Below are 23,858 nucleotides of genomic sequence, written 5' to 3'. Positions count from 1 at the left end.
TGATTAGTTCCCAGCCTCCAGTCCTATCCTCCTCACATGTGAAATGGCCATGGAGATGCGACTGTCTCTAGGGAGCTTGTATGTTATGAAGTGGGCTGTGTGCACTAAGGGCTTAGTCTGCACCTCGTGTGTCAGTTGGGAGAGACTGTTGTCACTGCCACCACCATTATTTTTGCACTGCTGGCCATTGCTACTGGAAAAGGGAGACTAAGATAGAGGCAAGGGCTTGCCTGGGATCATACAGCAATGAGCAGGCAGGAAGCAGCCCTGCCCCAGGCTCTGTTCCCCTTCACCTCTCAGCCCTTGCTGGTCTTGTCCATCTCTATTTGCCTGTTTCAGGTAGCTGCTTATCCCGCAGATCACACAGTGTAACCCTGGCAAGAAGTGATCCCTTGGAAATATATCCCTCACAACCCCCGTATTTCTGGGTTCCAGTCTAAGGATGCCATATAGAGAAAGATGGCACTCTCCTAAGAGGCTGGACCTGCAGAGCCTAGGTTGGGAGTTGGCCTTGTCGCCACCCTGGGTTTGGCACCAGGTTTGGGGTCTTCCTTGGGGATCTGAGAGTCCGCTCATAGATAGGTAGGACGTAACTTAGCTAGACTGTCTCTGCCTCTCCCACACTGGCATCACCTGGCAGACAGGGACAGAGACAAAGAGCAGGCAAAGGAAGCAGGGAGGAAGGGCTGGGTTTGCTTTGGGGAGAGGAAACTTAAGACATCTGTCCATAACATACCAGCAACAAAAGAATGGTTCCTGGGCTTGGGTGCTCCCAGCACCCTCTTAAGAACACCCTGGGCATATCTCAGTTTGTCTCAACCTGAGCTGATCTGGTGGAAGATAGTGTGATGCCCATTTCACAGATGAGTAAACTAGAGGAGACCTGTCTGTATATAGTAAGAAGACTACAGGCACCAAGCCAGTGATGCAGGATGATGCTGGAGACTGGGTGGTGACAATAGGGAGTTCTGGGGATGGCAGCAAACTGGGGAGCCAATCATTGGGCTCTTCAGAAGCATGACATGAATATATGTGTTCAGGGAATAAACATGCGCATCTCTAACCAGAACTCAACTTCTGTCTGTGAAATCAGCATAAAATTCAGCCTGTTTCTGGTAGCTGGTGCCTCCCATCTGAAACATCTTAATTTAATTTTTAAGTATTTTACACAACTGCCACAGTCATGAGGAGCCTAAGAAGCTGAAGAGACTAAATATAGGGCCAGGAGGGACCCAGGAGCAGAGCTGGGCATTAGCAGGTTTAAAAAAAGCAGTTTAGATGGAGTGTGGAGTCTCCTGGCTATCAGCATATAGACACAGGCTCCTTGTGAGATCTTGGCCTTGCTACTGTGATTTGGGCAAAATTAACATTGTTCTGCAGTAACAACAAAGGGGTATGTAGAAAAACACCCTGCAGGGGCTAGCAAGGTGACTCAGTGGTTAAGATCACTTGCTGCTCTTCCAGAGGACCAAGGTTAGGTTCCCAGCACCCACATCCTTCTTTATCTCCAGCTCCAGGGACTCCAACAGCCTCTTCTGGGCCTCTACAATCCCAGCTCATTTACACATCCCACACACAGACTATGCACACCTAACATATTTAAAATACAAATATATCTTCTCCATAAATAAACAGCCCTTGAGGCCTTAGGGTAGCCAGTTCACATCCTCTGCTAATATAACCTCTTCTTTTTACACAGGGAAACTGAGGCACAGGCAGGGGGAGCACTTGCTCGGGACTTTAGGTCAGAAAACTAGTCCTTGCTGTAGTTACAGAGGGTAGAATGGATAGGGGTCTCCTCTTGTTCACCCTGAAATAATGGCCAGTGACACAGATTCCCTCTGCCCAGCCTCTGGACTCCCCAGGACAGCGGCTTGGAAACCAATCCTCTCACTGACCCAGACCCACAAAAGGTGTTCTGGAGGTATGTGTCACCTTCCACTCCAGTTGCTTCCCATGTAATTGCACCCGCGAGCCACTAGAGGCGTCTCCATGTCACCATGTCCAGTATGGAGTAGCCAGTGAGGGACGCACTTGAGTGTTGGATGGGTGGGCGATGGAGGATGGCAGCTGGGTGGCTGAGGGCACACAGGCACTCCAGGCTGCCAAGAACACAGTCTCCAACGCTAGGGATTCAGGCTCACACCCCGGCTCTGCTTCTCTGTGCCTCAGTTTCCTCACCTTCAGATGGGGGGGAGTAGGACCTGCACCTTCCTTGGTTGCTAGGAAGCCTTCAAGAGTTGATGTGTGTGTTAGGGAAGAAAGCAACACAGCTGAAGCAGGGAGAAGGGCAGGGTGAAAATTGTGTGCCATGGAGAGGTAAAAACTTGGGCAGAAACATGGGAGTTACCCACCCCTAGAGAAGGGACTGGCGACACCTCTGTTCTTTACTGTGACACATATTTGAGGGAGGAAGGCTGTTGGTGTTCACATCCCAATCCTCCCACTTGCTGATCATGTGACGTCGGCAAATGAGTTAGCTTGTCTGTGCCTCGGTGTCCCCATCAGTGAAGCCAGTATGATGCCCAGGGCACTCACTTTGGGAGGGCCCAGGAATCCTATGGTGGTTGGTAAGTGCATACTGCCTAGTTCCACCTGCTGCTTCCAGAACAAGCCCTGGCCAGGGTGGGTGTTTGTTGTGCACATAGGAAAGGGCGCCCATGATCAGGAGAGGCAGGTCCAAGCAGCATCAGCTCCCCATGTCTCATGTCCAGGTGGCTGCTCTGCCAGAAGGGAGGCTGGAGGAGACCCAGGAGACCAGACATCCATCTCTGTGGCCTCCTCCTACCTCCAGCCAGCTTCCAGCGTGGACAACTTCGGCATCCTAGGAGAAGCCAGCACTCTGAATTCCTAGGCACGGTCCTCCAATTTTTCAACATTGGCATTTAATTCAATTTTATTTTAAGCTCCAAGCAAAACAAACAAATGTATTTTAAGCTGCTCTTGTAAATGGGCCATTTGCGGTTTCTACTCCAGCCTGGCCATGCCAATTTGCTTTCTTTCATTTTATGTTGTGGCGGAGAGAAAAAGGAAACTGAGGCTCAGAGAGACATGTCTGCGCCTCACTGGGTGCGACAGCTCGGAGGAGCCAGTGGGAAGTCTCCTTATCCACTCTGCCCCATCCTAGGTCACACAAGTGTCCCCTTTACCAAACCACCCAGTTGGGAAGGGGAGAGGACAGTGGAATTTTCCCCTTGGCTCAGAGTTCTGAAGTCTGATGTCGTGGCACCTGGTGGCAGGTGCAGCAGGTATGGAGAGCTAAGTGGAGAGGAGGGACATCCACCCCTTCTAGAATCCTAGCAGAGATTACAGGTTGGGAACCAGAATTCCAGGGGGTCCCTGGATAGCACCGTATGCCACAATCAAGGATGGCCAAGGCAGCCTGCCAGGGAGGACCTCTTAAGTTTGGCTGAGGAGACAAAGGGAAGAAGGAGCAGAAGTTAGGGAGCCAGTTAATTGACAGGTGGGTCCTAGGCAGCCCTACAGTTCCTTTTTCCTTCCACTGAAAACCTTTTTGATTCCCACTTAACCTGCCAGCCCTTCTACTTTCTTATCCATGAAAGAGTCCTTACCTTGAGATGAAGATAATATAACACAACATGGGCAGGGGACAAGATGACAGAACTCACCCTGTGTGGCCACCAGCGGCTGCCATTGCACCAGCCCTTTCTAGAATCTCTGTGCTGTCCTTTCTACCTGCACCCCTTTCATGCAAGTTCATAACCTTTGCTTTGAAAACTTGGGTTCGTCTTCCAGCTAGGGAATGCCTCTCAAGTGGCGCATTCTATCCTAGACCTTTCCACATCATCCTTGCCCTCAGAGCAAGCCTGGACCCCAGCAAGCCTGGACTCCATACCAGCATCTTTGCAGATGAAGCAACAAAGGGTCTAGAAGAGATAGCATATACCTGAAGTTACCCCAGATGTGACTCTGGCCTTGAACTCCCTATGGCAGGAAGCCCACCCAAGCTGTGAATTGACCAGTGGGCAGTGCTGGGTTGAGACCTTCTCAGGCTCATTTCTGTTTGGGTTCAGTGTGTTTTCCAAGCAACATCTGTGGAGCTAAGCTAAAGTATTCAGGTCTTCTTCTCGGACGGTTTCCAGAATGATCTCCTTCCCCAACGCCATTAAGCACAGTGCTGGCTTCAGCAGGGACTACCACTAAGCAAGGACCTTGCAGCATAATAACAAAAGGAACACTTGTAGACATGACAGTCACAGGGCAGCACGCTCTCAGAGAAGACCTCAGGCTGGAGACTTAAGGGATACAGGATAAATACTGGTCTTTTATGTCCTAGCTGTGGGACCTTGAACCAACTGTATAACCTCTCTGAGCCTCTCTAAGAGGGTTGCTATGACGAGAGGGATAAGCCTTTGAGAAATGAAGCCCAGATGTGCATAGCATCTGTGAGAACAGGACCCGGTCCGAGGCTGGGCTGTAGACCTGGAGGCAGGCAGGAACTGAGGTGGAAAGCTAGTAAGGGACCCTGAGGAGCAGCTCAGCTCAGGAACCCAGAACTGGGCAGGGAGGTCCACAGAAGATCCGTGCCTGGAACATACGTGGCTGGGGGCAGGCAAGGACTCTGCATCAGGGAGGCCTGGCTCCACCAAGCTGAGCAAGGCTTCCTTTCCCTGTTCTTTCTACCCGCCCCCCAATCCTCTTCATCTTTCACCCCAGAGACGTGTTAAAAAAAAACAGGGGGTCTGCTGCCAGCCACATCTGGGTTCAAATCCAGTCAGCCTGACCCTCACTTTCTTCTATGAATGGGCAGAGCAACACTGCTTCCTGTGGGGCTGGTGGGGGACAAGTGGTCTCTGGCACACAGTGGGGATCTGAAAGATGCAGAGAAAGTGCTGATGTGACAAGCAAGGCTGGATTTTTAGAGCTGATGCTTGAGCTGCCCTCAACACAGCGCCAGTGCTGAAGGTGGACCACCCTGACACTGGAGTTTATTCTAGAACTTCACTCCTGCAACCCAACGCTTCCCGTTAGGTTCTCCCCAAGAACAGGAACAAGCCATCCCCAAACCATAACTCCACCCACCTGGTCTCTGCCTCACAGGCTTACACTGGCTAGGGTCTTGGGCAAATCCTCAGCCAGTGTTTAGCTAATGTCTATACCCCACATGCAGTGCAGGACTTGTTCTGGGAGCTTCCTCTTCCAAACCAGAAACAGAGCCCCCCTTTTTATTAGCTTGGTGTCATGGGGAGTGTCCCCATCTACAAGGTTTATCTACCATGGCATAGCCTAAGTGCCATTCTCCAAGTCACCATGCTCTGTGACCTGGGGAGGCCACAGACATATGTAATGATTCAATATGAACCTAAAGAACCCACATAGGCCAAGTAGGAGGCCACAGCTTTCCCAGCCAGGTCCAGTCTCTGCAGATGCCTTGCTTCCCCCAAGTAGCTGGGTTCTTTGGCCTGCGTTGCCTGGAAAAACAGGGGTTCAATCTTGAATCCAGACCATACCCTCCTTTGCCACCTGCTCCTCCATGACTTCACAACCCAGGCCTCTCCCTCTGGGCCCCCAAGCTAATTACAGCCTTTTCTAAATCATCGCAAGGAAAAGCTAATTAAATCAGGGTCGCCCATCAATTTCCTGGCTAAGGACACACAGCCCACAGCTTGACACCTCTCTTCTTTGTTCTGGGATGCTGAAAGTGGCTGGCCTTATAGCTTCCTCTGAGATTGAGGTTAGGGTTTAGCTCACGGGCCTTGATTTTAAAGGAACAGAAAGATGAGACAGTGTTCAAATTGCTCTTATATACTGTGTCAGAGTGCCAGCGAAGATGTGAGCCCCAGACACAGAGCTGCAGCTGGATCCATGTAGACAGAAGGGCGCGTGCAAAGAGAGGAAGTGGGTGACAAATACCAGATAGGGTGCCCTACATTCTGCTGGTGTAGGGTGAGCACAGACCTCTGCATTCAGTACCAGCCCTTTTATGCTCAAGCAGAATGCTCCAGGACAGGACCACAACTTACAAAGAGACAGCTCTTGGCTGGCATGGAGCAGGTGATGAACGCACAGTTGTTGGGTGAGCACAGTTGTTGGGTACCTTGCCTTCCACAGAGTTACACAGAGCAAAACCGCAGGCAATAGGAGGGCAGTGTCTCTCTTGCCGTCCTTTGGAACTGGAAGTGATCGAGAGACAGGTGATATAAAATCCTCAAACCAAGACTTGAAAATGCATAAGGGGTGAGTGTGGAGCGATGGCTATGTGGATAAGATGGCTGTCTGCTCTCCCAGAGGGCTCAGGTTCAGTTCCCAGGACTCACACAGTAGCACCCACAACCACTTGTAACTAGTTTCAAAGGATATGATGCCCTCTTCCAGCCACCACAGGCGCTACATGTGTGTCGTGCATAGATCCAGGCAAACACACACACATTAAATAAATCTAAAGGAAGTTTTAAAGGGAAAGAAAAATATCTGGTATGAGAGCAAGCAGAGTTTGATGGTGTAGGTGCAGCAAGGAACTAAGCCCCCCCCCCCACACACACACCATGGCCCCTGCCCACTGTAACTCACTGACAGACAATAGTTAATGCCATTTCCTGGGCCTCCTTGTTCCCTTTGTAAAGAGGGTGCCTGTGCCCCAGCTGTGACTAACGCCCTGCCCTGCTCTGCCCCCACCACAGCCACATTCCTGGGAACTTCCTTGAGGGGTCTAGACATTAGGAGTCAGACACTCCTGGGGGACAGGCTAGCACCATCATCTGTTTCCATCCCTACCACTCAATTATAGATTGTAAAAGCTCCAAAAGACAGGAAATTAATAGGAGAGTGCATTTGACTGAGAAACTAGTCTACGTGCCCAGTTCAGCCCTGGACCCGGGGAACTGACTCTGGAGTTAGGTTCGAAACCTGTCTGTCTGTGCCTCAGTTTCCTCCTTTGTCTAATAGGTCATTGCAAGAAAAAGACAAGCTTACATGGGCCAAGTTCTTCAAACTAGTTCCCACGCATAGTTGGTGATCTCAAACCTCAACCATCCCAATTTGAGGATGAGGGTGCCACTTGTCCATGTCACACAGTGACATCCCTGCTCCATTCCTGTCACCAAAGAGAAGGGTCTAACAACACCTTCAGGAAAGTGGCTCAGGTCAGGAAAGAGTCCTTTGGTCCCATGTGATGATGCACACCTGTGATCCCAGCACTTGGAAGGGAGAAGCAGGAGGGGCATGAATTCAGGGTCAGCCTGGGCTACATGGAAAGGCCCTGTCTGAAAGGGGCGGGTTCCGAAGCAGGGCTGGACTCCCTCTGAGGCATAAATGGTGGGAAGGTGCTATAAATATGAGAGGCGAGGGGCTTTCTAACTAGGCCAAGAATGTGTGTTAGTCATTGAGGTCAGGACGCCATGGTGGTGCTTGGTTAGAAAACGCTTACAGGGAGCTGCTATCCCTGGGTACAGAGGTAAGCCAAGACCTGTAGCTGGGGAGAGGGACTGTGCCAGGGTGACTTCATACTGCCCTCATGCCCAGAGCCACCCCTACACTGGCTGTCCCTAGGAGAGCCTCCTGCCTCCTGTCCCTTCTGGTCTCTGAAAAATCTCTCCACAGCCTAGATCAACTATAGTAAACCCACTCTCCAGCTAGGGTCTCAACCAAGGTTCCCAAGGGACAGACAGCATGCCATCCTACCCGTGAACGGTGTACTTCCTATGCTATGCTAGGCAAGCAAGGCTTATGAGAAGACAGTCATCCCCTGAGAGCTGAGAGGGGTGGGCTCTGGTATCCCCCAGGCTGCTGAAACCACAGTGGAAATTGTGCAAGTGGTAGCAGCCTCGTGGAACCTACACCCACCCTTCCCACATGCTTCAGATGGAGGACTTACAACACCCAAGACATCCATCTGTCATGTAAATAGTCCCCAGTGCAGGTGCAGTTCTTAAGCTATTTCCAATCACATTTGGTTGAATCTGAGGTTTGGAGATCCGAAGATACAAAAGGCCAGCCACACTTGGTTTTAATAAAGGCATGGTTTCAAAGACAAACGCTAAATCACACACTGTGTTAGGCAGCTTTCTGTCACTATAACAAAATACTTCACACAGTCACCTTATGAGGCAACAAAGTTTGGGTATCATGGTGTTGGAGGTTTTAACATGTAATAGAATGGCCATTTGCTTCAGGCCTGTGGTAAGAGGGCACATCTCTGTGAGACCCTATGATAGCTAAGCAAAATCTTCACTGTCAGGCAGTCAAAGTAAATGGGGAGGGGCATATCTCCTCCAAGGGCACTCCCCCAAGGACCTCTACTTTCTAAGTGGTCTGCCACCATCCCTTAATGGGGCCAAGAACTATCATAAAACTAAATACCCACAGGGTGCAAGACCTCAACTGCTGATGTTTGGTGGTTCTGCTGTGGAGTGGTGGCCTTTCTAGGTGCCTTCTGTGGATGTCACCCAACCCCAAATACCTTTCTTCTTCTTGTGCCTGCTGCTGGCTATGTCTTCCGGTGTACACTGCCCCATGACATCATCATCATCCACTGTAGGATTTCCTTTAGTTAATGGGTCTGGTCTTGTTTTTTGATGCTACAATCAGCAAAAGAAATCTGGGGCTAGAACCCAGGAACCTGGGCATTTTACCAGCACTCATCCACTGAGCCACAGCCCAGCCAAGATAGTGACCTGATCCTCTGACCCCACCCAACTGCTATATCGAAATTCAAGCCTTGTGGCCCTCTGTGTCCTGCCTAGTGGGCCCTACTTGGAGCCAAAAGCTAGCTAGGAGGGGATACCAGCATTTCCTTATCAGATGGACAGTAATCTCTCTTCCCTACTGGTCTTGAGAACTGCTTGAGTTCACTCCACCTGATACATTCTGAGCTGTCACCAGCACTCCACAGATAGTGACTCTGAGTATCACCTTCATCAGCACCATTGTTCGTATCAGAGTCCAAGGGACATTCATAGTGTAAGCCCCAAGATTGCAACCCAGGCTTCTCCCTAGCCTTCCTCAACTCCTCCATGGCCATGACCACTGCCAGGGTAAGGAAAGCCAAGGCTGCCGGCCATGTGAAGTGAGAGATCTGGCTTCATGAAGGAAGGTGCAGTCCTGCCCCCTGTAGCTGCCTCAGGTAGGTGGAGCAGGCATGCCCTTTGTCAATTGCTATTTTAGCAGAGCAGGCCAGGAACAACAGAACCCTACCCAGGAGCTGACTATAAATGGTGGTGGTGGTGGTGGTGGTAGTGGTGTGTGTGTGTGTGTGTGTCTGTGTGTGTGTGTGTCTGTGTGTGTGTGTGTTTCCGCAAACATCTTAAATTGCCTGTAAAATCTAGCCTTGCCTTTTGAAGTAGCCCAGCAGCCTTCTGAAGTGACCTCCATCCCAGGCCTAACTGGCAGATCTCTCAAGGGGATCTCTGTGCCGTTCCACAAGAATGTGGACTCCTCACCCATATTTTAAATACTTTTATTATATCCATGTATTCATTCAGTGTGTGTGTGTGTGTGTGTGTGTGTGTGTGTGTGTGTGTGTGTGTAGGCCAAGCACAACTTGTAGGAGTCAATTCCTTCCATGTGGTTCCCAGGAATTGAACTCATGTTCAACATCATGTTTAGAAGCAAGTGCCTTTACCACTTAGCAATTTAGCCAGCCCCTTGCCTCCATTTTGCAGATGATGGAAGAAAGGATGCCCCATGGGTAGTGTCATCTCCCTATCACACCCCTGCCCATGGGTAGTGTCATCTCCTGTTACACCCCTGCTATGTGGACGGCACCTTCTTCCTGATACACCCCTGCTCTAAGAGGCAGCCTTCAGTCAGTGCCACACAGGAAGGCTGCAGATCAGAACTCATTCCAGGGCCAGCAGGCTTGTAGATCATAGGAAAGAGACCGAGGCATGGAAAGACCAAAACAGTGAGTGTCTCATGTGGCAGGACACTGGGGGAATTTAGAGAAGGGACCCTCAGTGCTCCAGAGGCAGGGATGGTTAGGGCAGAGACTTTGTTTCCAGGTACAAAGCAAGGAAATGGGAAAGTGGAGGGAGAGGGGCCTTTACTGGCCAGCTTAGGGTGGTCCCTCACTGCTGTCACCTGAAACCCTTGGACAGATTTGCAACCATCAGGAAGCAAGGTGGCAGGTCCTCCAACTGCTGTCAGAGCCCAAGGCTGGGGCAAATGGAAGGGACCAGTCAAAGAGATGGCCAGCCCCAGCTGTCACACACTGCTGGTACCTGTGCACAGGCAGCTCTTCGGAGAGTAGATGTCTCACCTGGACAGGGCCTAAGTTGTCAGTGAGGTCACAGGCAGGTGCTGATGGCTCTCGGGAGCTGTACAAGCAATTCTAGGGCCCCACTAGGCAAGGCTGCCTCCAAGTCACACCACACAAGACACAGGTGCCTGTGCCCCCGAGAAGAGAGTTGTAGGTAGTTTCTCAAAGAAGTGTGTGCTTGTCACACCTAATAGGGACAATATTCTAGGCCTTGTCTCAGTTCATTCCCAGGATAGACTCTCAGATAGGTGTTCCTGCCACATGACTGAGAAAAAATAGGACTCAGAAAGGTAGAGTGACTTGCCCATGGCCACACAGTCAATGCGTGGGGGAGTTCAGATTTGAACTGAGCTCTGCACACGCCCATGCTGATGCTCTAGGTTAGACCTCTTGGCCTGCAGCCAGCACTGTTCTGGGAATTGAGGTGGGGTTAGGCGCTTCTAAGGGGCAAATGTGAGGCGACAACTGAGTGTTTTTGCCAAGTCATGGAAGACATGGTTTCCAGCTAGGTGGTAGGTTCTAGGGTGCTTGAGGTACCCCAGGAGAGGGAAGAGAGAAATTCTACCTACTCCAGGACAGAGGTACACCTCAGCACCTCCTCCAGATTTACAGACTCCCTCCCTTCTTTCCTTCTTTGTAACCAACTCATAGATAGCGCTCTACTTCCAGAAGATAGTCCCCATGCCATTAGGCATATAGTAGGTGCTTAATTAATGCTGAAATATGAAGAAGTTCCAACCTCAGATTCCATCTAATTGAGTTTGAAATCAAAGACCAGCTGCCATATGAATTGAAGATGTTGCCTTGGCAGAGTAGAGATGAAGACACAAGCTGAATTTTTCTGAACACCTATTATATATCACATGTATACACACAGCTCACTATTGCCTCCTGGTACTCCCATAACCTCAGGCATTGTTCCCACTTGGCTGATGTAAGAAATTGAGGTTCACACTAGCTTGGCAGCCATCTCTCAGGTACCCAGACCTAAGCATCAGAGCTTGGGTATAGCCCAATACCCTTGACCCCTAACCTTACTCCTCTGTCCCCAAGAAAGGCAAGCTACCTTGAAGCAGCCGTTCCCATTGGAAAGACACCTCCATGTTCTCCTTGAATTGGATCTTTGTCACAGGGATGCCAGGCCGGAGGGACTGGGGGATGAAGTCAGAATTCCATAGATGTCCCCGAGTCTGTCCCACCCTGATGACTGCTGATCCAGTGTTCTTTCTTGATCCCTTGGCTGCCTGCTATGGGTCGGTGGTGACAGTGGCCTGCACTCAGACTGTCGTGGCCTCACTGGTACAGATCTCCTAGGAGAACCACAGCTAGTAAAGATGAATTCTAAGCAAGGTGGCTGCCGTAGAGTAGACCCTACACCCCATCCTTGGCTTTGTAGTGTGTGTCTCAAGAGAAGTAGACCCTGCTTGGCCTCGGACTCTAAGGATGTAAGAGGGAAAGACTAGGCTAGGTGGAGGGCAGGACAATGTGTCCATGTGAACCAACTCAAGATAGCTCCCATGAGGAACTCGCAGTAGCCTCTGGGGAGGGTGTACAAGGCCTGGTAGGGACAGCTTAGAGAAACCAGCCAGCTCCATCAGATCACCCAGCTCAGCTCTCAAGGGCAGCAAGCTCATGAGGCCCAGTTCTGGCCTTCCCCTGTGTCTCGCTCATTCGTTCCTGCTCCCCAAGGCCACTTGCAGAAGACCCTAGCAAGAGCCAAACATCCCCCAGACCTATAGCAAGGAGATGAAGAGTCACTCAACCCACATCCCATCTATGCCTACCAGCTAGGCAGCCTTGCACTGGTGCTCTCTGAGCCTCTGTCTGATCATCTCTAAAATGGGTGGCTGCTTTCAATGCAGCCTCGAGTGAGAAGGTCCTAGGAAAACCTGGGTGTACAGTGATGCTTCCCGCCAGGCTGACTCTCAGTCACACTAAGCAACTGGCTTCCCTGAGGTATCAGCAGGGCCACCACGGAGCCAGTCCAGACTCAACTGGGGGGTCATTGTGCCCTGACGAGTGAATCCTACTCACAACTCAGTACCCACCACCCGCTCAGGCCTCCCACAGTCTGCTCTCGTCCACATGCTGCACATGCTCACTGGTGTCTCTGATGTTCTCCACAGGCCCCTTTTGCTCACTCAGAAGCCAGCAGGGTTGTCTACTGAACATGAGGGGGTTGCCAGGGAAGATAGCAGGTGGTCCACAGCACCACAGACCCCGCCTCATTTTTCTCTGGGAGTCTTCCCAGGATAAGGACAGGCATCTGTAGAGTGGTCACAAGACCACCCCATATCCTCACTCTCCCCCCTTCAGCTCTTCCTCCTTTCCAATTCCTCGGAATTGCATGGTGCTTCCCAACCCCCCGGGTCTTTGCACAGGCCACTCCTGCTGCCTGGCACACCCAGCTCCCTGCTCAGCCTCCAGATCCTGCTTGGTGGCAGCCCTGCTGGAAAGCCACTGAGTCCTTCTGCCCCCACCAAGAGATCTGGTGCTGTATGAACACTATTCCCTGTCACACTCTCCCACGAGCACACCCTGAGGTTCTCCAGCCTCCTGTGTTCTCCACACCTGGCAAATTTCCAGCATCTGGGAAGCAGGTGCTGATGGATAGAGTCCATGAGCTGATGGAGGAGTGGGAACCGTGTGGAAATGCACTCGTCATTTGGAAAGAAACCTGAGGCCAGAGACACAGAGGGCTCGTCCAGAGCCAAACAGCCCTCCAGGAGCTCTGGGCCAGGTCAGCTCCAACCCTGTCTTTAGTGCTCACTTGGGCTACCTGGTGATCTTAGCGTACCTGAATGGCAGGGAAGGGCTGCAGTGTCTAGGGGCAGCCCAGAGTGAGCCCAAGGACCCAACTATAGGATGGGAGATTCCGGAAGGGTCTAATTTTTAATTCTGGGTCCATCTATGGAACCCTGGGCCTGAGTCCCCCACACTTCATCCTGCTTTTCCATCAGTAAAATGAAACAGTACTCCATACATTGGGGCTGCTGTATGTGTGGGTGCATGTGCATGTGTGTGTGCATGCATGTGTGTACATGTGTGTGTGAGCACGTGTGTGTGTGTGTGTGTGTGTGTGTGTGTGCGCGCGCACGTATGCTCATGTAAGTATTGTGGAAGCATGCACGTTAGCTTCAGGAAAGCACCAGAGAGAGGTCACTATGCAACCATCATGAGACACAGACACTGCAGAAGCTGCCCTCTGCCCTGATTTCTCACCCATGGGTCCCTGACACTCAGAAATTGGCTCTGCCCATCTCACCTGCTACCCCTCTGCCTTGTCCTCTCCAGGGCACCCCAGTCCCTCCCAGGTCCCACAGCCTCTACAGTGGAGGAGAGCAGAGAGATCCCGTACAATACAAGAAAAGCAGTGCTGTATTCTGATCCTCCACCCCGCGCCACACAGTTGTGTCTCTGGGCAAGCCACACATCTTCTCTGGGTTTGTTTTCTCACCTCTAGGTGGAAGACTGATAGTATCAAATGCTCCTGGGACAGCGATGAGCAATAAATGACAACTCATGTGCTACAAGCCAACAGGAGGGGCTGACAAACTCCCAGGTCCCTTTCTCTCCTGCTGCCATCCCGGGACTCATCACCTTCACCCTGTCCGTCCCCACCTTCCTGCTTTTCTCCCCTCAGGAGAACTAAAGTCCTCACACACTGAAGTAACCAGAGACCCCTGCACAGAGCCTTCCATTCAGGGAGCACTGAAGGCTCGACTGACTGAACCACCCAAAGAAATGACTGTGTAATCTGTGGCGTGTGGCTGATGGGACTTTTAGGAACAAGAAGAGCTCCAGCTTCCTGTACCAGTTAAGGCATCTCTCTAGACAGGGGGTTTCTCTTTATCCCTTCCAAACCTGACATGCTGAGGGAACCCCACTCACTCATTGGCAAGTTTCCTACACTCGAAGCCCCAGTCCAAAGAACATTCCCAGAGCCACCAAGAAAGGCAAACATCAGACCTGTTCCAGGGATTGCGTTTTCATTTGACAAACTTGTGCACATTGATTCAATCAATATATGTTGAGGCTTTGTGTCCATTGCCAGGAATGCCATGGGCAAAAGAGACCCAGGTTCCTGTCCCCAGGAGTACATCAGCATAATGAACACAAGAGCATAGGAAGATCAGCTGATGGAGAAGGGGAATCCAGGAAGGAAGGACTGCTGGAGAGGACTCTTGAAGGATGAGTAGGAGTTCTGCAGGCAGAGGGTGGGAAGGATGAGTTTGGGGAGCACAGAGGCAGGGTGTGGAGTCAGGGAGTAATGCAAGTGTCGGAGCAGGGCTGCAGGTAGACTTTTCAGAACAGGCAGAGACCAAGGTCATCAAGGTCATAAGGCAGGATGGACGATGGGGAAGTGGTTCTGCACACTGGCAAGGTGGTGCCAGTCTGAGGGGAGCGTGAGGGAGATTGTTTCTGACTGGAGATGCTCCATCCGTGCAGTCCCCGGGGTCCTCCATTCCCAGTTCTGCAGTGCCCGCTCCTGTGACCTTGGCTCCATTCTTTGTGAGCTCCAAGTCTGGAAGGTCTGGGATTTCCCTCTCAGAGGTCAGGCGGGTCACAGGTACGCAGCTGCTACCAGCGGCATGGGAGGCAAAGCTGACGGCTTCTGCCCTGTGACCAGAAGGAAATCCCAGCTCCCTTCCCATACCCACCTTGGTGAGGTCCCTGGGCTGGGCTTGCCTGGGCAGTACTTTTTGGGTCCTGGTGTCCCAAGTCTCTGTGATTTTGACTCACTGATCTAGCCCACTCTGCCTCAGTTTCCTTATCTGTAAATCAGAACTACAGGGAGGGCCCAACTCCCAGGGTCCAACTCCCAGGGTTTCACAAAGGTGTTGTACCGAAGGCCTAATAGTGAATAGACAGTAGTCACATGTGGCAGTCACTGAACATGTGTGCAGATCACCAGCAGCCAGACCCACACCCACCCATGGAGGGATCTAGAAGCAAAAGCCAGGAGCTGGGGCCTCAGGTGGAAACCCAGCTTCACTCCTGCAGAGGTATCTAAGAATGCCCTCTGCCAGGAAAGGGGGATGGGAGAGACCGGGCATGTCACATTTTCATGGAATGTTTTTCAGAGACTACCAAGTCCTGTGTTCGGTCTGTTACTAATGCCTGCCATTCTCCCCTTGACTGACACCAGTGCCCTGTAGCTGGTGCTACACTAGCAATAAGCCAGCTGAGACCTAGAAAGGTTAAGTCGCTTGCCCAAGGTTACCTCAAAGACAAAGGAGTGAGCTAGTTTTGAAACTCAGGTCTGGAGGACATGAAGCTCAGCACCAGAGCCAGCTGGCTGCAGGGTTTGGGGCCAGTGGTGTGAGCATAACATAGGTGTGGGCTCTGGGGCCCTGAGGAGTCTTGGAAGAGCCGGGCCATGTGCCCTCTCGGATCCACACTCTGATCCACTCAGAGGCCTGCAGAGTCCCTAGCTGTTGCCTCAGACTTAAGAGGCCTCTGTATGATGAGAGGGCAAGGCCTAGGACCCCAGGGGGATACATATGGGTTCTGCCTTGGCTCTGCCTTCTGCCTGCACTTCTTACTGGGTCCCCAGCTCCCCAGGGCTCCATTTTCTCTTCTGTAAAATGGGAAGGGACCCACACATAGTTGTAGAGGTCAGAGACAGTCACAGAAGGGGCTTGGAAAGGAACTTCTCTCCTACGATACAGACAGATGCTCTTGGTGACAGTGACCATGTGCCTCAACGGAACAGGAGGCCACTGGCTTCTGACTCCAGCAGACTAATCTTGGCAAAGTATCTCTCTCCATTCAGCCCTTGCCCTGGCCCTGGGTCCCTCTCCAGTGTAGCTAACCAAACCCAGGGTCATCCGCTGTTTTCCTGCCCTTCTTACTCCTCACCCCTGCCCTGTCCATGACTCTCAGACCAGGTCCACCATGAGCCAACTCAGGCTAGATGAAAAGCTGTTGGTGACACTCCCAGCTGGCCACCTGCCTATGTGCCCTATTCCCTGCGGGTGACCCTGATCTGTCACGTCCAACCTCCCCAGGGTTGCAACATAAATGCCTTGTTCATCTGATTGCCCAATGCCCCATCTTCCCCAGACCCCCTGCCCCTAACACATCCTGGAAGGGCAGCACAGTGACCTAGAAGTAGCCACAGCCAGGAGAGGTGGGCCAAGGTCCAAGGCTTGGGCAGGCAGATGTCTGTAGCCACCTCCCACCCTCAAAGACATCGTTAGGCAAAGCATTTAGCTTTTCCCTTGAAGCCTCAGCCCATGTCACGTACCGTTAGAGGTCTGGTTCCCAGAGGTCTTGCTGGGTCTGGTACTTGGTGGATCAAAATCACACAGCAGTGATTCAGTCAGGCCTTTATTGCATCCATAACATGCTGGCACCTAGCATATAGGGCCCTTGGGACCCATCTGATGCAGACATAGCCCAATGAGAGGCACAGATCTGCAGACTGCTACAGCATGGTCAAAGATGAGACTTGAGATAAGCTGAATATGTGGAGTACATAGGATTGTCTGGCAGAGGGGAAGATGAATATGGCTTTGCAGGATGAGCAGAAGTTCATGGGCCTAGGAGCCACTAAGATGTAGACTCAGGAATGGAAGGACATGGGACCTGGCTATTTGGGTTCATTTCTGTTGGCTGCTGGTCTTGAACTCTAAGAAGCAAAAATCTGTGAGTGAGAGTTGAAATATTTGGTATCTGTGAATGAAGCCAACATGTCTCCATGGGGGTCACTGAGCAGGCTGGACTTAGTCCTTCAAAGTAGGTGAATACTGGGGCCAGGCACCCCACTATCTATTACCTGTATGAAGCCTGGGCTTGGGCCTAAGGTTCTCGGTCACAGGAGCAGTTTATTCAGACACTTGTGTAGCTTTGCCCTGACAGCCACGCCCAGCCGTCTCCTCTAAGTGTTCATAGTAGCCCCCAGGGTGCAAGGACCCATGCTTTCCTGATCTGCAGGTGGCTCTGTTCCTGACACAGGAAGGGACATGGTGGGGAAATGGGTGTCTCCCACCCCCTCCCGCCCCAGGGTTCTCTGTTCACCCACCAGGGAAAGTGGCTTGGCATGACACCCTACTCCTGCACACACAGGAAGCTGGCAGAGGCTTCTCCTCACCTGCTGCCCTCTGGGCCTACCTCCCTGAGCCAAGGCCCAACAGCTTCTCTAGGCCGTGATGGGGGCAGGGTAGCCTCTAGCCTCCCAGCCTGGCCCTTGGTCCTGGAGTGGGGATGCTAAGTTGGGAGTTTAGCCAAGGTATGACCAGTAGAATGCTCCCAGGAAGGGTGGGGTTAAAGAGAAGTGGAGATGAGGGTGTTTTGAGGGGCCCCAGGCCTGGGCTACTAACATGAGGCAAGAGACCCTCTGATGGGGCCCAAGGCTGTCCAGCACAAACCCCAGGAAGCGGCCATTCCTTAGTCACACTCTTGTTGCATAGACAATCCCCAGGCCTGGGCATCCTTAGCATCTGGCACCCCCACCTCTGTGCACACTCACACACGCAGACCTCTGTTTGGCCAGGGTAGATGGGATCCTGTGATCAGCCTGGGGGGGTTGAAGAACAGTGTTGGTGATGGTGGTGTGACCTTGCTCTGGGGCCCTGCCTTGGGCTCTGCTCTGGCTCTCTCCTTCCTCAGCCCCTCTGCGTGGTGGCGGGTTCTGATTTTGGTGCAGTGCAGACTTTCAGCTTAACGAGACAAATTGATATTCCGTGCCAGCCAGGGACGGAGCAGCAACAGGACGCTCAGAAAGGCAGGCGGCTCCTAGGTGGGCAGAAGTAGGGGTGGGGAAGGAGGCAGCTTTTGTCTGGAACTGGCTCTAGGGGCACCCCTGCCTTGTCCTGGCCCTCCTGCACCCACTCAAGCTGATAGGTGCCTTGAAGGTCCTTCTATAGGCATGTCCTCTTCCAAGCAGGATGCTACTCCTGGGGTGTGCAGAGGCATGACCATGCAGGGGAAGGGGACCTCAGCCAGTGGAGACAGTGAAGAGACCCCCTCATTGGCTGCTAGAGCCCTGGTCCCTGGAATTACAGTCCAGGTTCTGGCTGGAATTAAGAGTCCACAGGTCTGCCCTGTGAGGAGATGAAGCAGAAGGAAGTAAGAAGCTGGATGGGGGAGTCCATTCCTGCAGACTCCAAATGGAATCACTTTGGAGTCCCTATACATGGTTAGCCTCCAGTGCGAGCACCCCCAACTCAGCATAGATACCCCGGCAGATAGTGGGAATGTGCTAACACTCCAGCAGAGAAACGATCTCTTCAAGGCTTCTCCCGGTGAGGCCCATCCCCACCCTGGGGCAGGTGGGTACACCCAGGCAGGGTATGGGGCTTCAGAGGGGTGTAGGTAACAGTAGGCAGCTGGCCGGGGATCTGCTCCACAGACCCTGTCACCATAGGCGCATTTAGGTATGTCTCTTTGTGCAGTCTTTGCTCCCAGGTATAGAGGCATTCCGTCAGTATCTGGGGAAGCTGGAACTCCCACCCTATCTAACAAAGTAGGAAGTGACTTGGGGAAGGCGTATGAGCAGTGCGTCCTTCTTTGCTCTCACCACCCCCTGCTCGTCCGGGGCTGTTCTCTGACCCTCCCCTCCGCGTGCCCTTGACACGGCCTCTTGCGCGAGGGGAGTGGGCCTTTCCTCGGGACTCTGCGGGCGGCCGCCGATTCGTCCCATGGGAGGGATGCCCAGCGCTGCACTCTCGGGCGCGGGGTGGTTGGTTCGGTCCGCGCTCGCGCCCCTCCCCCGGCGGCCGCGCCCCCCCAGCCTCAGGCACAATGGTACAGTCTGTGCTGGGACCGGGCGCGCGGGCTGGGCTCCGCTCGGCGCCAGCTGCCGCACCGCGATTACGGGCTGCCCGCCTGGAACCCGAGCCGATCGCTGGCGATTGCCTTAGCCAAGTAAGTAACCGGCTTCTCTCCCCTTACCCAAGCATGAGAAAATAAAAAATAAAAGCGCCCGACCCCGCTCTCCCCTTTCTCCCTCACCTATTTGATTTGATTTGATTTGATTGCATTTGCCGTTTTTTGTTTTTTGTTTTTTTTTCCCTCTAGTGCTGATGGTGGCGGCGGGAGGAGGGGGGTGGTGGGAGCTTGGCTTGTTTATCTGGAGGCAGCTGGGGATGCTTGGGTTCCCGGGCTGAGGGACAGTCCTGGGTGAGAGGCTGGGTGGGGGCTGGAGACAGGAGCAGGGAGCCCCGCAAAGGGGATTCAGGGTCTCAGGTGGATGCTGGCGGCCTCCAGCCGGTACATGCCCCCAGGATGTTATGCAAGGGCTAGTGGTGGCAGCCGGTCAGCAGGAACACCAACCAGTCTCCTCTTGATCCTGGTCCCTGGAAGACACAGAGTACTGGAAGGTGTCCCAGGAAAGAGACAAGGGGAGGCCCTTATGGAGGGTCCCTTTGATGGTGGGCTTCTGTGTACAGGGATCCACTTGATGAGGAGAGCTGGGCATGTGGTGGCAGGGATGTGTCCCAAGTCCCCTCGATGGCAGGCAGGGGCAGGAGTGGGTGGGCAGACCATTTTGCAGCAGTCATGCTAGGTGGATGGTGGAGTTGGCACTTTGAGCCCGGAAGGCTAACACCTCACTAGCCTGCTAGCCTAGGTGGTCCCTCTGAGCACTGAAACACCTGGGGCTCCTCCCTGCCTCCCCGAAGGATCTGGACTTTCTAGGGTGGGCAGGTGCTGACTTAAAAGCCAAGTAGATGGGCTTTACCCCACATACTGATTGGTGAGGGGACCCTGCAGGTGGCCAACCCCCATTAGGGGAGCCCCCCTTAGAGGCTGAGCCTGACTCGACCTTCAGAAGGGTAAGTGAGTAGGCCAGCAGCAGCAGTGGAGGGTCTCATTGTGACTCTGAGTCCTGGCAGTGTGGAAAGGGCTCCCCTCCACTGGGCACGGCTCTCCACATCACTAGGAGGAGGCAGAGCTGACGTTTGGGGCATTTCCCAGAGCGGCGGTTGCCATCCCGAGAAATTCTCTTTTGACGTGTGCAGTAGGAGGGGGCTTAGAGCGCAGGCCTCTGAGCTTGGGGCTTCCGCCTGGTAACTTCCTTGAAGGAGCAGTGGCAAGGAGGAGCTGCGGTCTGGGGAGTCCGCAGTGGGAAGGCAACTAGGGGAGGATGCTGATGGCCTCCCGTTTAGCCACCTTCTCAACCCAGTCCACTTGCACAGATTCACTCCAGTGTACGTGGGCCAATTTAGAACCCACAAGTAGTGCATCGTACATGTTTAGCTCATACGTGTGTATACACAATGCCTGTACTAACGGATGCACCATAGCCCCTGTACACACAGCATGTATCCCTGGCTTCCTAGGACCCCCATGCTGCACCCAGCCAGTGTAGCCAGCCCCCACACGCATGCGGTCCTTGCGCAAACACGAGCCTGCAGCAGCTACAGTAATATATTATACACCCGTGCGAGGGCTGCCCCAGGAGTGCAGGTGACAGATGCACAACACCAGCGTGCCTGTCCACCCAGCATCCTGGAATGTGCCCACAGGTGAATGCCAGTGACACATGTAAGACAGCAGTGGCCATAGCTGCTGCACCTCTGCAGACGCTGGGTCATCCTCTCAGCTTTAAGATGCAAAGGTGGCCCTATGCGCTTTAGGAAGAGTCCCCCGGGGGCTGACTGTGAGGCCAGAAGGACACTGGATCCTGAGTGGCCACCTGAGCTTCCTGAAGGTTCGAGGGGGCGGGTCAGCCCACATTCCCGGGAAACTGTGATTGGACTGAACAAGGCCATCTGTGATGATTGATGGTCTGCAGAGAAGGCTGCCTGGAGTTGGAAAGGAGACAGAGGAGGGGGTGGGTGCAGCCGCAGCCCATTGGTCAGACCACCAGCAGCCTGGAGAGCCCACCAGTACTTTATGGAACCAGAAAGCCAGCTCACTGGTATGTGTCCTTTGAGAGCTGGGTTCCAGGGATCCCTCCAGTAGCCTCCAAGTTCTCTCCAGTTGAGGGCAGAAAAGCTGCCTATGACTTAGTGTGCAGAGTCTGAGACACCCACCCCTCCACAACCTGCCCCCCCCGCTCCCCTCGCCCAGCCTTAATGTCACACCAGCAAATGTCACACCAGCTAGCATCCACATAGCCCCCCATATACACTGCTTTTGTGCAACTATCCTAGTGTCCCCATGTCTCGGATGAGAAACAACAAGCCGCCACGAAGGTCACACAGCTGGAGCTACTGGCACCTCCTTGTCAGCTGTCTAGCCCCTCAGGTATGAGGTCAGACCCAGATGGAGAGCCACAGGACAGAAACCTGAGAGGTGACAGGCAGGCTGTTCTCTGTAGGGGTGGCTTTCTGTCTCTCCTGTGTCAAGAGCTTGGAGGGCCCTGCTAGGCTCTTTCAGATCTCACAAAGAAGCAGCAGTGGCTCATGTGGCCCTGAGTGTCCCCATGTGTTGCCTTCAGGTTGAGAGGAAGAGCACCTCAGACTCTTCCTGGCCACCTGTGTGACCTTGGCTGCACTATTGCAGCTCTCTGCCCTGAGTCTCCTCACCTGTGGCCAGGTTTCCTGCCCCACCTCATCCTGCAGCTGTCTGGGAGCTGGGGCACTGCCATGGGCTGTGTGCAAAGAAACAGTTGGCATCAGGATCTGCAGGCAGGATGAGGGCCAAGTCCAAGGTCAGAGGAAGAAAGAAAAATAGGAAGGGAGAGTGGGGCTGAAGGGTGCCTTGCCTTGATGGCCAGAGGTGGGATGGGGGAGGTCCCATGTCTGACACCCTCCTTCACGCTTCAGGAGCTCTGGGCTACTGTTCCAAGTGCTTCAGAATCTAACCCTCTCACCTGTACCCCAGGGGCTGAAGGGGACTAGGAGAACACTTGGGGAAGCTAGATGAGCCTGGGTGTCATGCTGGAAGCAGATCTTGGAAAGATGGCCCCTCCTGTCTTAAATCTTGTTTCTCTATAATGGGTGCACTATAGGGGACTTTTAGCTTCTGTGTGACCAGCCTATAGGATGTATAGGTCAAGGTTGGGAACCTGAAAATACAGAACGAGGCTCCTCCCATTGTCCTCAGCTCCCAGCCAAGTGTCACATACACACGTCGTCATGGAGATAGTCAGATTTCCCCCATCTTTACCTAGAGCACCCAGACCAGTGTGCGAGGCGGGTGCCTCTGTAGCTAGAATCTGGGTACCTGGCCCACCCTGCTCTCCTCCAGACCAGAATCTTGAACCTGCAAAGGCGACGGCTTCTTCTTCTTCTTCTTCTTCTTCTTCTTCTTCTTCTTCTTCTTCTTCTTCTTCTTCTTCTTCTTCTTCTTCTTCTTCTTCTTCTTCTTCTTCTTCTTCTTCTTCTTCTTCTTCTTCTTCTTCTTCTTCTTCTTCTTCTCCTTCTCCTTCTTCTTCTTCTTCCTCCTCCTCCTCCTTCTCTCCTCCTCCTCTTCTCCTTCTCCCCATTTTCCTCCTTTTTCTGTCTTCTTCCTGGTGGGAGTCTTAGGTGAGGGAGTAGTAAGGGAGAAAGCCCCTGGGCAGGGACAGCTCAGTGTCTGCTATGACCCTCATAGAGATCTAACAGCAAGGCAGAGGAGTCAGCAGGTGCTGCCAGGTTTCCGGCAGAAGGAAGAGCCTTGGGTCCCTTACTGACAACAGAGGAATGACAGTACCCACTTATCAGGCTCAAGTGAGAGACACTAAAGGGACACAAGGAGCTGGATGGGAGTGCCAAGGCACCATGAGAATGGGTGAAGGTGGAACCAAAGAATGTAGGTGGGGGGACCTACCACCACGGCCACCACTGCTCAGGAGTTACCCTGGGCTAGAAGCTTTGTGTCGGTGAGAGTTGTACACACCTGTGCACTTCCCAGGACTACTGTGTGATCATAATAAGAATGGGTGACCCTGTATACAGCAAGCTGAGGCCACCCCTGGTGTACGGTAGGGAGCCCTGTGATGGAGGCTGGAGTTTTAAGGCCTCAAGAGCATCACACATGAGCTGGGAATCTCTACAGGGCTAGAGAACTGCAGACATGGCCAACGACCATGGTGGTGAGAGTCAGAAGGCAAGATAGCAAGGCATGGACAGAACAGAGGTCCCCTAAGATGAAGAGGAAGTCTTGGCCTGTGAGTCAGATGAGCTGGGATCCCCTGGCCCCTAGGCCCTGTTCCATGAGTGGCAGTGAACTTCAGTGCCTTTTGTTAGGCTGCTGTCTAGTGGTCTCAAGCTGACCCCTTGTGAGAGACCACCGGGGGCAGGGCCAAAGAGTGTCAAGTGGTCTCCTGGACTGATGGTGGAGGCCAGAGTGGTGTCACAGCTGTAGCTCTTTCTTGGCTGCCATCACAAACTTCTACATGCTGCGTGACTTAAACAACAGAAAGGTGTTGTTTGTGGCCTGGAGGGCAGAAGTCTGATGTGAGGTTTGCCCAATTGGTGCTTTCTGGAGGTGGCTAGGGAGAATCTGCCCCATGGCTGACCCCTGCCTCTGTCTTCAGGCCCTTTCTTTCTCCATGCCTGGTGTCCTCTATGAATATGCTTGCCCTGTGTTTCGGGGCCAAGAGTTGTAATCAATACTATGTAGAGACCCTGTTATGTTCTGAGGGTCCAGCTGCACCTGGGTGCTTATTGAATGTTTGTAGCTACTAAGAACTGGTTTCTCCATCATTTCACCCCTTTTGCGACTAAAAGAAGCAAGGGTGGAGAGGTTAGGGTGGTCCCCAAGTCAC

General features: G+C 52.9%; 1 protein-coding gene across 11 annotated transcripts in view; it reads left to right on the top strand.

Annotated features, from left to right (window-relative positions):
• The window catches only part of Atp2b2 (ATPase plasma membrane Ca2+ transporting 2), a 295,835-nt gene that overhangs the window by 120,461 nt on the left and 151,516 nt on the right, over nt 1–23,858 (top strand). The window contains exon 1 of one of the 11 annotated variants that reach the window (XM_040738221.1): nt 18,943–19,087. The exons of 9 other annotated variants lie outside the window; for them this stretch is intronic. The gene's annotated coding sequence lies outside the window, so the exon portion shown is untranslated. Of the gene's footprint in view, nt 1–18,942; nt 19,088–23,858 lie in introns of those variants that run through there. One more of the 11 variants, XM_013110368.3, reaches the window with a different exon arrangement.

This window comes from Mesocricetus auratus, unplaced genomic scaffold, assembly GCF_017639785.1.
Source record: "Mesocricetus auratus isolate SY011 unplaced genomic scaffold, BCM_Maur_2.0 Super-Scaffold_100676, whole genome shotgun sequence".
Classification (NCBI taxonomy): Eukaryota; Metazoa; Chordata; class Mammalia; order Rodentia; family Cricetidae; genus Mesocricetus; species Mesocricetus auratus.
Note: the sequence above shows the minus strand (reverse complement) of the source record. Positions and strands in the feature narration are given on the sequence as shown.